Source organism: Eriocheir sinensis, chromosome 22 (assembly GCF_024679095.1).
Source record: "Eriocheir sinensis breed Jianghai 21 chromosome 22, ASM2467909v1, whole genome shotgun sequence".
Lineage (NCBI taxonomy): Eukaryota > Metazoa > Arthropoda > Malacostraca > Decapoda > Varunidae > Eriocheir > Eriocheir sinensis.
In genome coordinates, this window is record NC_066530.1 from 14,662,932 (window position 1) to 14,677,471 (window position 14,540).

At 40.9% G+C, this 14,540-nt stretch overlaps 1 protein-coding gene across 1 annotated transcript in view; it reads right to left on the reverse strand.

The window, feature by feature from the left end:
• The window catches only part of LOC127002120 (thrombospondin type-1 domain-containing protein 7A-like), a 214,560-nt gene extending 204,396 nt beyond the window's left edge, over window positions 1–10,164 (reverse strand). The window contains exon 1 of the mRNA XM_050867706.1: window positions 9,990–10,164. The gene's annotated coding sequence lies outside the window, so the exon portion shown is untranslated. The remainder of the gene's footprint in view (window positions 1–9,989) is intronic.
• Window positions 10,165–14,540: the final 4,376 nt, after the last annotated feature.

Consider the following 14,540-nt stretch of genomic DNA (forward strand, 5'->3'; position numbering starts at 1 on the left):
CTTCCTTTCTATTCTTCCTCCATTCTTCTTCCATTCCTCCTTTTTTAACCATATATTGAAATGCTCTTTTCCTTCACCTTATTCTTCTTCTTTTATTTTAACTTCAGGTGTAGTACGAGTCCCATTAACACTCTCCTCCTCTTTCCTACCTGCCACTTCCCACGTCTCACTACCTTCTCTAACATCAGACAGGTAGAAACAGCCACAGGTGTGTTACGTTTCTCATTAACTCAACCTGTCTTCCCCTACCTACCTGTCTCCCTCTCCCTCCTTTCCTCTACCTTCCTTCTCCCTCCCCTTCTCTCTCTTCCCTTCCCTCTTCTTCCTCTTCTCTCCCCCTGTATCCCCCTGCTATCTACTTACTCTGTCCCCCCCTCTCCCCTCCCTTCCTCTACCTTCCTTCTCCCTCCTCTTCTCTCTCTCCCCTTCCCTCTTCTTCCCTCTCTCTACCCCTGTAACCCCCTGCTGCCTACCTACTCTGTCCCTCCCTCCCCCTTTCTCCCCTCCCATTCCTCTCCTTCCCCCCTTCTGTCTCTCTCCCCTTCTCCCTCTCCCTTCTTTGGTCATCTGTCTTCGTAGTTCTCCCTCACACCCTGTCAGCCTCCCTTGTAATGTTTTTCTCTCGTGTTGCGGAAGATTAACGAGGTCCAGTTATTTGACTTGGCAGGTGTTTTGCCTAATTGTCGTAATAAACGGAGTCTTCTGCACACCCGGGGGGGAGGATGTGTAAATTATGTGTTTGTAGTATGTGTGTGTGGGGTGGGGGGTGGGGGGGGGGTGAGGGGAGGAGGGATGTGTGGGGGAGGGGGGTCGTTTGTGTGTGTGTGTGTGTGGAGAGGGTTGGGTCGTGTGGTGTGTGTGTGTGTGTGTGTGTGTGTGTGTGTGTGTGTATTCAACATTTGCTCTCTGGAAAAGGTTTTGTAATTTCTTTTCTCTCTTATTCCTCCTCTTTCTCTCTCTCCTTATCTTCGTCTTCCCTTTTATCATGTTCTCCCGTTTCTTATCTTTCCATTATATCTCCATTCAGCTTTCTTATCTCCCTTATCTTCCTCTTCCTCTCCCTTTCTCCCCTTTAAAATATCTCCCTCTTACCTGTATTCCTCCCTTATCTTCCTCTTTCTCTCCCTTTCTCCCCTTTAAAGTATCTCCCTCGTACCTGTATTGCTCCCTTATCTTACTCTTTCTCTTCCTTTCTCCCCTTTAAAATATCTCCCTCTTACCTGTATTCCTCCCTTATCTTACTCTTTCTCTCCCTTTCTCCACTTTAAAATATCTCCCTCTTACCTGCATTCCTCCCTTATCTTACTCTTTCTCTCCCTTTCTCCCCTCTAAAATATCTCCCTCTTACCTAAATCCCTTTTCTTATTTCTCCTTCTTCCTTTAATCATCTCTTCTCTGTCTCTCTCTCTTCCCCTTCTCCATTTCTCTTTTCTTCCTTCTTTCATATCTCTTCCATTATATCTTTCTTATTTTTCTCCTCCCTAATGTCATCACCCTTTTCAGCACCCTTCCCCTTGATCCTTCACGTTCTCTCTTCTTCCCGTTTCCCTTCCCTTTTATTCTTCTCTTCTCCTTCCCTTCATCCCTTTAATCCTTCGTTCTCGTTCTTCTTATTTTTCTCCTACCTAATGTCATCACCCTTTTCATCATCTTTCCCCTAAATCCTTCACTTTTTCTCTCTTCTTCCCCTTTCTCTTCCCCTTCATTCTTCTCTCCTCCTTCCCTCCATCCTTTTAATCCTTCCTTCCCGTTTTCCTTCTTCTTTTAGAGCTTCATTATTGTGATTTAATCCTTTTCGCATTTACTTCGCCTCCAGACTCCAATGTGTGTGTGATTAAGAGGGGATTGGAACCTCCTCGGAGAGTCTATAATGAGATCGGGAGATAGATAGATAAAGAGGAAGATAGATAGACAGGTAAATAGATAGATAGATAGATAGATTTGTGTAAGGGTTTGTAAATAGATGGATAATTAGAGGAATGTTTAGAAAGGAGAGGAAAGGAAAAGGAGAGGAAAGGAAAAGGAGAGAAAAGGAAAAGGAGAGGAAAGGAAAAGAAGAGGAAAGGAAAAGAAGAGGAAAGGAAAAGGAGAGAAAAGGAAAAGGAGAGGAAAGGAAAAGAAGAGAAAAGGAAAAGAAGAGAAAAGGAAAAGAAGAGGAAAGGAAAAGGAGAGGAAAAGAAAAGGAGAGGAAAGGAAAAGGAGAGAAAAGGAAAGGAAAAGAAAGGAGAGGATAAGTAAATCTATCTATCCATCTATGTCTATCTGTCTATCTAGCTACTCTCTCTCTCTCTCTCTCTCTCTCTCTCTCTCTCTCTCTCTCTCTCTCTCTCTCTCTCTCTCTCTCTCTCTCTCTCTCTCTCTCTCTCTCTCTCTCTCTCTCTCTCTCTCTCTCTCTCTCTCTCTCTCTCTCTCTCTCTCTCTCTCTCTCTCTCTCTCTCTCTCGCCTCATTTCCGTTGGTATTTGCCTCCTCAACCACCTCTATTTTCTCCCTTTTTTCCTCCCTCCCTCCCTCCCTTCCTCCTCTCCCTTCCTTCTTTTCTCCTTCACTGCCTCCCTCTCTCCCTCCCTTCGTCACTCCATTTCTTCTCCCCTCTCTTCCTTATTCCATCTTTTCCTTTATTTTTATTTATTTCTTCCTTATTCTTTCATTTTCATTGCTTCTCTCCTTCTTTATCTCTCTGTTTCTCTCTTCCCTCCTTCAATATCTTTAGTCTTCCTCCCTCTTTCCTTCTTTCCTTCTTTCTTTCCTTCCTTCTCCCCCCTTCTCTTCCTCGCTTTCTTCCTCTCCCTCCTTCTCTCTTTCCCTTCATCTCTTCTTCTTTCCCTCCTTCCTTCTTTCTCTTCCTCCGTCTTTCCCTTCTCTCCTTCCTTCCTCCTTTCCTCTTTCTCTCCATCCTTCCTTCTCTGCCTCCTTTCCTCTTTCCCTCCTTCCCTCCTTTCCTCCCTTCCCCCCCTCCTTCCTCTCCATCCTCCTCTTCTTCCTACCTTCCTCCTTCTCTCCCTCCTCCATCTCTCCTTCCGACAACAAATGAACTTCCGTGGTTTTGTGATCAGGAAATAGTTCTCGAGACACAAAGACAGAGGAGGAGGAGGAAGAGGAGGAGGAAGAGAAGGAGGAGGATAAAAACTTTGGAGTGCGATAAAGGAAACACAAAATACACGAGAAAGAAAAGTTGTGTAAAGACGAAGAGGGTGTTTTAAGAGGCTAAAGAGGAGGAGGAGGAGGAGGAGGAGGAAAGAAGAGGAAGAATAAAAGGTGAAAAAGCGAAAACATGATATAGAAAAAGAATGAAAATAGAAGAAAAACGAAGGTAAGTAAATGAAGGTAACTAAACGATCGTAACTAAAAAATCAGATGGAAAAAAAAGAAACAGAAAAGAGAAAAATAGCAAGGAAAAAAAAGTAATATATGACAAAGAAATAGAGGAATAAAAATCATGTGAAGGAAATTAACCGAAGAAATATAAAAAGGTAAAGAAAAACACCTGGAAAAAATGAAAATATATGAAAACAGCGAGGAAGAAAATGAAGAAAGGAATGCAAATATGAAGAGGAGGTTGGCAAAGAAGCGACACATGGAAGAAAAAGTGAAGGAAAAGTAAGAAAAAAAAGGTAGAAAGTAAAAGAAGAAATAAAAAAAATGTAAAAAAATATAGAAAATGTATGAATGAAAATATGAAGCAAAAAAAAATAAGGAAAATTTTAATAGCAGTAAAAGAGAAAGGAAAAAAAGGAGGAAAGAAAAGGTAGCAGGGAAGAAAAAAAAGTTTGAAAAGGGAGAAAACACTTGTAACTTTTTCCCCTCACAATTTATCAAAATATTGCTGCGTAAACTTTCTAAAACAGTAATTTCCCTCTAAATGTTTGTCTGTCTCTAAGGCAGACGAGGGGACTTGAGGAGGAGGAGGAGGAGGAGGAGGAGGAGGAGGAGCAGGAGTTGAAGTAGAAAGAGGAGGAGAAGGAGGATTGTACGCAGGAGAGGAGAAAAAGAAGGAGGAGGAGAAGGAGAAGAAGAGTAAAGGAAAATATGACAATGTTGATGATGATAATGAAATAGATAAGAAAGAAAAAGAGAGAGAAAACAATAAAGAAAATAAGAAAACGATAAAGAGGAACAAACTTTAAGGGGATTTAGGAGGGAGAGTAGGGAGTCATGAGGGAGAGAAGGGAGAGAAAGAAGGAGTCATGGGAGGGAGAGAAAGAAGAAGTCATGGGAGGGAGAGAAAGAAGAAGAAGTCATGGAAGGGAGAGGAGGGAGAGGAAAAAAGGATTAACAGTAGGCGAGGGAGGAGGAGAAAAGATAGGGAGGGTGTAGGGGGTGAGGAAGGAGGGGGGGGGGGGGTGAGAGAGGCCTTCAGGAGTGACTTAGCAAAATACGAAATCTATAGATGAAAGAAAAAACTATAGATGAAAGGAAAGAATAAGAGGGAAGCCGATAAAGGAATCCGAATCCAAGAAAAAAAAAGAAAATTCGGAGTTACTTTCTTCTTTAACTTTCTTCAAACTTTTACAAATCGAAGGAGAACACAGTAGCTATTATTTTTTTTTTCTCTCTCTCTCTCTCTCTCTCTCTCTCTCTCTCTCTCTCTCTCTCTCTCTCTCTCTCTCTCTCTCTCTCTCTCTCTCTCTCTCTCTCTCTCTCTCTCTCTCTCTCTCTCTCTCTCTCTCTCTCTCTCATTTACTCTTTATCTCTTATCTTCGTATTAAGATGAAAATAAAAGAAAGGAAGGAAGGAAGGAAGGAAAGAAGGAAGAAAAGAAAAAAAAGGAAGGAAGGAGGGAAAGGAGGAAGGAAGGAAGGAAGAAAGGAAGGAAGGAAGGAAGGAAGGAAGGAAGGAAGGAAGAAAGAAAAGGAAACAAAGTGAAAAGGAATAATATAGAAAGAAATGGATAGAAATTGAATGAAGGTTAATCTCTCTCTCTCTCTCTCTCTCTCTCTCTCTCTCTCTCTCTCTCTCTCTCTCTCTCTCTCTCTCTCTCTCTCTCTCTCTCTCTCTCTCTCTCTCTCTCTCTCTCTCTCTCTCACTTTAATATAAGATAAACTGCTCTGCTTTTCCATGATTTCCCTTGAGGCTCAGAAAAGAAAAAAAGAAAAATAAGAAGCTTCATAATTCATTCCGCGAGAAGTCGAAACCAAACTTGAGAGAGAGAGAGAGAGAGAGATTTCATTCTGTTCCATCTTCTATCAATTCCTTCTTTTATAACTCTTTTTCTCTTTTCTTCCCTATTTTTTTTTACACAATCCTTCTTTTCATCCTTCCTTCCTTTCATTATTTTCTTCCTTCAGTCCTTTTTTTCTTCTTTTTTTTTCTTCACTGTTTACCTTCTTCGTTGCCCTTTTGTCCTCCTCTTGTCCTCTTTCCGCTCATTGCTTTTTTTTTTCATTTTCATTCGTCCCAATATATTCTTCCCTCACTTTTTTCCTTATCTTTTTTCTTTTCACTTTGTTTTTTCATTTCACCATTTTTGTTCTCCTTTTCTTTTCTCGTCACTTCCTCTTCCTTCTCATTCCTTTTTTGTTTTCATTCACGCCTCTATTCTCATCCCATTTTCTTTCTCTTCCACTTCTCCGTTTTCTCTAATCAGCATCCTCTCCGTTCCCTTTTTTAATTCTCGTCCTCTTCTTGCGCATTGCTCTTTATGTCAGTCACGCTTCCATCCTCGTCGCATTTTCTTTACCCTTCAACTCTCCGTTTTCTCCGTTTTATCTTAGTTCTCCCTTTTTCACCCATCCTCCTCCCTCCCACCCACCCCGTTAATCAGTCGGTGCTGGGTACAGACACACACACACACACACACACACACACACACGCAGACTGCCACAGGACAAATATCGGAAACCCATATCGACCACTCCTTCCTTTTGCTTCGGTCTGAATTTGCTTTTTCACGAGGTAGTTGTTGTGTGCTCTGCCATCCGGTGACTTGCCTGGGCGGAGAGTGCGGAGGAAGGGAGCAGAAATTGGAGTAATTGCAGAAAAAGGAGGAGGAGGAGGAGAAGAGGAGAAAGGGCAAGGAAAGAGAAGGGAGTAGAAATAGGGGTAGGCAGGGTTAGGAGGAGAAGAAGAGAAAGGGCAAGGAAAGAGAAGGGAGCAGATAGGGGTAGGAGGAGGAGAAGGAGGAGAAGAAGAGAAGAAGAAGAGGAAGAAGAAGAAAAGAAAGGGTAAAGGAAGGGAAGGGTACAGTGTGAGATAGGAGTAGGCGCAGAAGAAGAAGGAGGAAGAAGAGGAGTTTTTGATTAAGGAAGGAAAGGATTGAGAGTGATAAGGAGAGAAGGAAGGTTGTACAAACGAAGGAGGAGGAGGATGAGAAGTATATATAGAAGATAGTAAGGAAGATTTAGTGTGAAAAAGGAGGGTAGTGCATAAGATCAAGAAGGAAGAAGAGGAGTCGTGGATAAAGGAAAGAAAAGGTAAAGAATAAGAAGGAAGTATGTAGCATTATGGAAAAGGAAGGTAGTATAGAAGATAGATTAGAAGGAGAAGTGATACATAAAGGAAATAAAGAGGAAAATATAAGAGGATAAAATGTTTTGTTTAGAAGGATTGTATAGTAAAAGGAAGTAAGGAAGATGGATGAGAAGAAAGGAAAGAAATAGGAATAGACGCAGGAGGAGAAAGGGAAATGGCAAATAGAGAAATAAAAAGGGTAAGGAGTATACAGATAGAACGTCTTGTGGAAAAAATGATAATATAGAAAAAGGAAGAAGAGAACGAGAAAAAAAAGGGGAAAAAGAGTAAAAAATAGAGTAAAAGGAGAGGATTGCAATGGAGAAGGGCCATGTTGAGGAAGATACGACACCAGAAGCAGTAGTAAAAAGAAGGATAAGAAGAAAGGAACGAGGAGGAAGATGAGGAAATAAGGAGTAAAAAGTAAGAAGAAAGAGGCTTTTAACCCAGAGAACGGCGAGAAGAGGAGGAGAAAAAGAGGTATTAAGAGTGGAAGACGAGGAAAGAGGAAAAGAAATGGAGGTGGAAACTTGGGGAAAGGATTAGAAGTAACGAGAAGAAAGTTTTGGGAAGGGAAGAAATGAAGAAGAAGCGGAATAGAGAAGAAAAGGTAGGGAGAGAAGTCTTGCTAAAGGAGGAAATAAAGAAGCTGAATAAAGAGAAGAAATGGTGGTGAGAGAACTGGGTGAAAAGTTGTTAAAGAAGGAAAATGAAAAGAGGAATAGAAAACGGAAGACTAGAAGGGAGTAAGAAAACGATTAGAGGAAGAAAATGGGAAGAGGAATAGAAAACGGAGGACTAGGAGGGAGTAAGAAAACGATTAGAAGAAGAAAATGGGGACAGGAATAGAAAACGAGAAGCTAGAAGGAACAAGAGGGAGACTTAGATAACTTGTTGAGGAGAAAATGGGAAGATGAACAGAAAACGAGAAGTTAGAAAGAACAGAAGGGAGACTTATATAACTTTTTGAGGATAAAATGGGAACAGGAATAGAAAACGAGAAGCTAGAAGGAACAAGAGGGAGACTTAGATAAATAGTTGAGGAGAAAATGGGAACAGGAATAGAAAACGAAAAGCTAGAAGGAACAAGAGGGAGACTTATAAAATTTGTTGAGGAGAAAATGTGAAAATGAATAGAAAACGAAGGACGGGAAAGAACATGAGGGGAAACTTTCTTAACCCATCTCTTCATCCTTCAATTCATCCCTTTCTCTGCTAATCCCTTTTTCATCTAACATTTTTATTTTAGTTCAGTTTTTCCTTTTCTTCTAGCATTTTATCCTTGACATACTACATTTATTTCCCTTTTTTTATATTTATTTTTTTTTCTTTTAACATCCTTTCCTTGCTTCTCTTCGCTTTGTTTTAATTTTCTTTCTTTTTAGTTTCTTTTTATTTATTATTTTCCTATTTTCATTTTTCCTTCTTGCATATTCTCCTTGCCATTTTTTATTTATATCCCCTTTTTATCTATTTCTTTTTTTCTTTTAACATTCTTTCTTTGCTTCTCTTTTCTTTGTTTTTTTTATTTTCTCTCTTTTTAGTTTCTTTTTATCTATATTTTTTTCCTATTTCCTTCTAGCATATTCTCCTTGCCATTTTTCATTTATATCCCCTTTTTATATATTTCTTTTTTTTCTTTTAACATTATTTCTTTGCTTCTTTTTTTTCTTTTTTTTTATTTTCTTTCTTTCTAGTTTCTTTTTATCTATATTTTTTCCTATTTCCTTCTAGCATATTCTCCTTGCCATTCTTCATTTATTTCCCTTTTTTTTATTTCCTTTTTCTTTCAACATCTTTTCCTTGCTTCTCTTTTCTTTATTTTCTCTTTTTACTTTTTTTTTCCTATTTCCATTTTTCCTGCATATCTTTACCCACCGTCTATTGATCTCTTCCCACACGTATATATTCTCCCTCACGTCGCCCCTCCCCGGAATCTCTCCCCGCGTAACCCTCGGGGCGCGGAAAACAGTTTAACATACATGAATCCCTGATGCTTTGCCTCGAATCAGCGGCATTATGCTAAGGACGAGGCTCCGTGTCTTTCTGAGTGCTGTGATCCATCGCGTGTCTGGCATCGGGTTAGAATTCATGACAAGATCACTCCCTACTTCTCCTCCTTCTCCTCCTTCTAAGGCCTTTTGTCTTCTTGATCCTGTTAGTGCAGGCGGCTTTGATTTTTCCTGGTATTAAAATGAATAGGAAAACAGATATTTGGATTTGTTTTAAGAGCTTTTATGCCTTTTGCTCACCTCCGAGGCCTGTTTTCTTTTCTTCTCCCTGTTCTCCATTCATGACTCAAGATCACTCCTCCTCTTCCTCCTTCTCCTCCTTCTAAGGCCTTTTGTCTTCTTGATCCTGTTAGTGCAGACGGCTTTGATTTTTCCCGGTATCAAAAGGAATAGGAAAACAGATATTTGGATTCGTTTTAAGAGCCTTTATGCCTTTTGTTCACCTCCGAGAGCTTTTTTTCTTCTCCCTGTCTTCCATTCATGACTTAAAATCACTCCCTCCTCACCCTCCCGCTAAAGCCTTTTGTCTCCTTGATCTTGTTAGTGTAGACGCCTGTGACTTATTTTCCTCAGCAAGATAAATAAGAAGTCAGATAACTGCATCCATTCTAAGAGCATTCTAAGGCCTTTTGTCTCTTTAATTTTGTTACTGAAGACTAATTTTTACTTTCTTCCATGTAGCTGTATGAAGGAAAACAGATAATTGGATTCATTTCAAGAGCCTTTATGTTTTTTGTTCACTTCCGAGGCCTGTTTTTCTTCTCCCTGTTCTCCATTCATGACAAGATCACTCCCTCCTCTTCCGCCTTCTCCTCCTTCTAAGGCCTTTTGTCTCCTTGATACTGTCAGTGCAGGCGGCTTTGATTTTTCCCGGTAATAGAATGAATAGGCAAACAGACAATTGCATTCATTCTAGGACCTTTTATGCTTTCTTTCCACCTCTAAAGCCTTTTTGTCTTCTTAATATTGTTAGTGGAGAAGGGTTTGATTTTGTCGGTATCAGAAGGAATATAGATAATTGCGTTCATTTTCGTAATAGGTTTTGTTCTTTTGTCTCCTTCTGTTGTTATTAGAGACCGTTTTTTTATGCGCAGGTGAAAACAAGTGAACATCGTGTGGGAGGAAATACGACAGGTAGGAAACAGGTGAAGGCGAGCCTCGTGTCACTTATCAGGGCAAGAGGCCTTTTTGCTCCTTCATATTGCTCGAGGAGACACCTTTGATTTTTGCTTTTATAGAATGACGAGGAAACCAGATAATTACTTTCATTTTTAGAGTTTTCGCGCCCTTTGTCCGTCCTCAAGGCCATTTTGCCCCTAATCGCTTTTTATTGTTGTAATTAGATACACCTTTGACTTGGTTCTCGGTAACAGAAAGATGGATAGCAAATAACTGCATTCATTTTAAAAGCCTTCATGACTCTGGTTCACTCCCAAGGCCCTTATGTTTCTGAATCCTGTTATTAGAGACGCCTTTGATTTGCTTCGCCGGTACCAGAAAAAAGAAAGAGGTGAGCATCGTCACTTACCAGGACAGGACGTGTAACAGGAGCGCGAGTTCGGAGGTCTGTCGCTCTCGTCGCAGAGGGAGGGCGGCAGCGGTCTCCCTCGGGCGTCGGCACACCACACCGTCCGCTCCTCGTTGCCCAGGCCGCACCCCTGCTCCGACCAGCACACGCCCCAGTCCCCTGCAGAAGAGAGACCTTAGTTAGAACACTGGGTTGGCTTAGAGAAGGAGAAGATGATAGGGAGAGAATTGTGCTTAAAATAAAGTGTTGAGTAAGAAAGATAGGAGGATAAGAACGAAGAAAAGGCTAAGTTTGAATACAGCGGACTTAGAATTGGACTTAGTTAGAACATAGCGTTGATTTAAAGGAAGACAGGAGGATGGGAAGGATAATGAGCTTAGTGTTGATTAAAAAAGATAGGAGGATAAGAACGAAGAAAAGGCTAAGTTTGAATACAGCGGACTTAGAATTGGACTTAGTTAGAACATAGCCTTGATATAATGGAAGACAGGAGGAAAAGAAGGATTATGAGCATAGAATACAGTGTTGATTAAGAAATATGAAGAATAGGTTAAGTTAGAATACAGCGGAATTTGAATGCATTGAGCTTAGTTAGAACATAGCGTTGATTTAAAGAAAGAGAGAAGAAAAGGAAGAAATATGAACTTCAAATACACTGAGATTTTAATAGATTGGACTTAATTGGAATACAGTAGGGTTAGTAAGAGTGCAGTGATGATTAATTAAAGGAGAGGAGGAGAGGAAGGAAAATAAGCTTAGAATACAGTGTTGATTTGAAGAGCAGGATGATAAGAAGGAAAATGGACTCAAAACACAGTGAGGTTAGAAGGCAGAGGGATTACTCGTAGTTAGAATACAGTTAGAGTAATTTGAACGCAGTGTGGGTAGTTAGTACACAGTTTTGATTTAAAGGACAGGAGGTTAGAATGGAAATTGGGCTTTGAATAGAGTGGACTTAGGATACAGTGCGCGTCGTTAGAATAGAGTGGACTTAAAACACAGTTGGCTTAGTTAGAGGAGTGTTAATTTAAAGAAAAACAGGAGGATAGGAAGTAAATGGGACTCAAAATACAGTGGGCTTAGTTAGAATACAGTTAACTTAGAATACAAAAATCTTAGTTGAAATACATTGTTGAGTATTCCCCCCCTCCTCCCCCCCTCACACGATCCCCTTTCCTCCCTGTCTCCTCCTCTCTTCCCCCTACCTATCCTCCCTCTCTCCCTCCCCTTTCCCCGACAACTCCCCTTCCCACCCCACACGAACCCTCTCCTCCCTGTCTCTTCCCCCCTTTTCCCCTACCTATCCTCCCTCTCTCCATCCCCTTCCCTCCTTCCCCTTTCCTCCCCACACACACACAACCCCCCCCCCCCCTTTCATTTCCCTTCCATCCATTATTCTTTCCTCCCTTCCCACCCACACACACATCCAACACCCCACCCACTTCTACCCACTCTCACCCCTTTTCCCTCCCACACACACACTGGCCGTCACCATTAGCATAAACGTGTAACATAATTAGACGTAACAGGTGGTGGGGCCGCTGTGATTTGCATGTTTTACGGAGGCGGAGCAGAATACGAAGTCGAATTTAGCCATTTCTCGCCTTCGTGAACTGTGGGGAAAGAATGGACGGGGAATAATGGTACGAGTTGTTGTAGTTGTTGTTGTAGTAGTAGTGGTTATTGTAGTAGTGGTAGTAGTAGTTGTAGTAGTGGTAGTAGTAGTAGTAGCTTATTTTTATTTTTATTTTATTTTTTATTGTTGTTTCCTTTATTGTGTGCCCTTGAGCTGTCTCCTTTGTTGTAAAAAAGTAGTAGTAGTAGTAGTAGTAGTAGTAGTAGTAAGTGTTGTTTTGTATTGTTTATTTTTGGGTGATGTATTTAATATCTCTATTGATTCATTGTTTTGTTTTTATATTTAATTGTTCTTTTTTGTTTTGTTTGTTTTTTTCTCAGATTTCTTTGTTTTGTCGCAGTTTCTTTGCTCGTTCTTCCTTCTATTTTTTTTTGTTTCCTTCCTTCCTCCTTTCCTCTTATCTATCCATCCATCCCCTCATTTCCTTCGTCCCTTCCTTCCTTTATCTCCTTTTCACTCACTCATCTACCTGTGTACTCATTAATCTCACCTGTGCAAAAAATCTACCTTGCATTCCTACCCATCTACCTCCCTCTTGCCCTTCATCTTTCTCCCTTCCTTTCATTTTCTTTCCTTTCCTTTCCTTTCCTCTCCTTTCCTATATTGCCCTTTCCATTCCTTTCCTTTCCTTTCCTTTCCTTTCCTTTCCTTTCCTTTCCTTTTCTATATTTTCCTTTCCATTCCTTTCCTTTCCTTTCCTTTCCTATATATTCTTTTCCTTTCCTTTCCTTTCCTTTCCTTTCCTTTCCTTTCCTTTCCTATACTTTCCTTTCCATTCCTTTCCTTTCCTTCCCTTTCCATCATCCCTCACACACGTTTCCCTTACTAACCCATCACCCATACTTACACCAACACCAGTAAGTAACCCTTCTACCTACAAGCCCACTACCAAGCTGTTACCTACGATCACTTACAGTTAAAAAGAATCTCGTTAGTTTGAGTTTGTCCTTTGAAGAGAGTTGAGGGGGAGAGAGAGAGAGGATGGATGCTGGCACTGGGTCCAATCTGCGTTATCATGAGTTAGGGCCGAGTTAGGGTCTTACGGCCGTCCCTGGCGATCCTTCATTAAAACTTGTGTGCCAATTAACGAGTCTGTGGCGGCGTCGCTGTGTTTGGGGGTCAGTCAGGGGGAGAGGGAAGGAGGAAGGGCCTGAGGTGTTTGTTTGGGATTTGGCTCCTCTCTCTACCTCCTCCTCCTCCTCTGTTTCCGCCTCTTTCTGTGTGATGTCCGTGAGCTCAAACATAGCACGGTGAACAAAGATAGGATAGGAAGGTAAAGTGATAGAGAATTGTAAACACACAGATAGAGGGATAGAAAGATAGACAAACAGATAAGTTCAGACAGGAGGAGAGAAATGGAAAAGGACAGATATACGGACATGCAAATAGACAGATACACAGTTAGAGACGGTGGACAAAGATAAACAGGGTAGGAAAGTAAAAAGGTTGAGAAATATAAACACACAAATCGATAAAGGTAGACAGGACGGTAGGAATGGAAAAGGACAGATAGACGGACAGACAAATAGACAGATACACAGTTGAGACGGTGGACAGAGATAGACAGGATAGGAAAGTAAAAAGGTTGAGAAATATAAACACATAGATAAAGTTAGACAGGAGGATAGGAATGGAAAAGGACAGACATACGGACAGGCAAGTAGACAGATACACAGTTGAGACGGTAGCCAAAAATAGACGGGAAGATTGAAAGGCAAATATTCGGATAATACAAACTAAAAGGCAAGTAGACAAATTCTTAAGCTGAAAACAACGACAAAAAGACAGACAGACATTAAAAAAGGCAGGGAAATAAAGTCTGGATACTGATTTTCCCCTGACAGATTATTATTTTATCTATGTATACCTTTTCAAATCACAGTCCCTAACACATATTTAGACTTAATGATGTATTCGTCCTCACCAGATGATTGGTTTTTTTTTTCAGTAGGCTTATTTCCCTAAACCAAGAACACAAACTCATACAAAACAACCTCTAAAACGAAACTTACCCCCTCCGAAGAAAGAAAAAAAATGTTCCCGCATCACAAAGAAAATAAGACAAAAAAAGTTAGGATAAGATTTCCCAAAGATACTTATCCTCAAAAAAAAAGTAAGTCTTCAGGAGTCAAGTAAGGCGTTTAAACCCCCCAAAAAAGAAAGAAAGGAGAGGAGAGAGAAAAAATGTAAACCCTTAACAGTATTTTCCAAGGAGCTTCCACAAGTCAGGGTATTTTAAACACTCGGCGCCTCCAGCATCTCACACACGAAGGCGCCGTTTATCCCGCGGCGGCTTAACCTGAGGAGGCCGAGGCACGTCAGCGGGACATTCTCGCCCTCCTGGAAGACTTCTGGACTCGGTAATGTGCGGGGCGGAGCGGGGAGCATTAGGACGGTTGGAAAAACGCAAAAAGTCGAGGGTCTGTCAGGGTAACATAGAAGATAGTTAGTTTTGCCCTATTTAGAAGACTTTTGGACTCAGAGTGAAGATTCCAGACCAGTATTAGAGTTTCAGGGACTTGGAAGAAACGTAAGAAGTTGAGGATCTCTCAGGGTAACATATCAGAGGGTTAGTTTTGCCCTATTTAGAAGACTTTTGGACTCAGAGTGAAGATTCCGGACCAGTATTAGAGTTTCAGGGACTTGGAAGAAACGTAAGAAGTCGAGGGTCTGTAAGGGTAACATATCATAGGATTACTTTTTTCCTTTTTAGAAGACTTCCCGACTCAGAGTGAAGCTTGTGGACCAATATTAGGGTTTCAGGGACTTGGAAGAAACGTAAGAAGTCGAGGGTCTGTCAGGGTAACATATCATAGGATTACTTTTTTCCTTTTTAGAAGACTTGCCGACTCAGAGTGAAACTTGTAGACGAGTAGTAGAGTTTCAGGGACTTGGAAGAAATGTAAGAAGTCGAG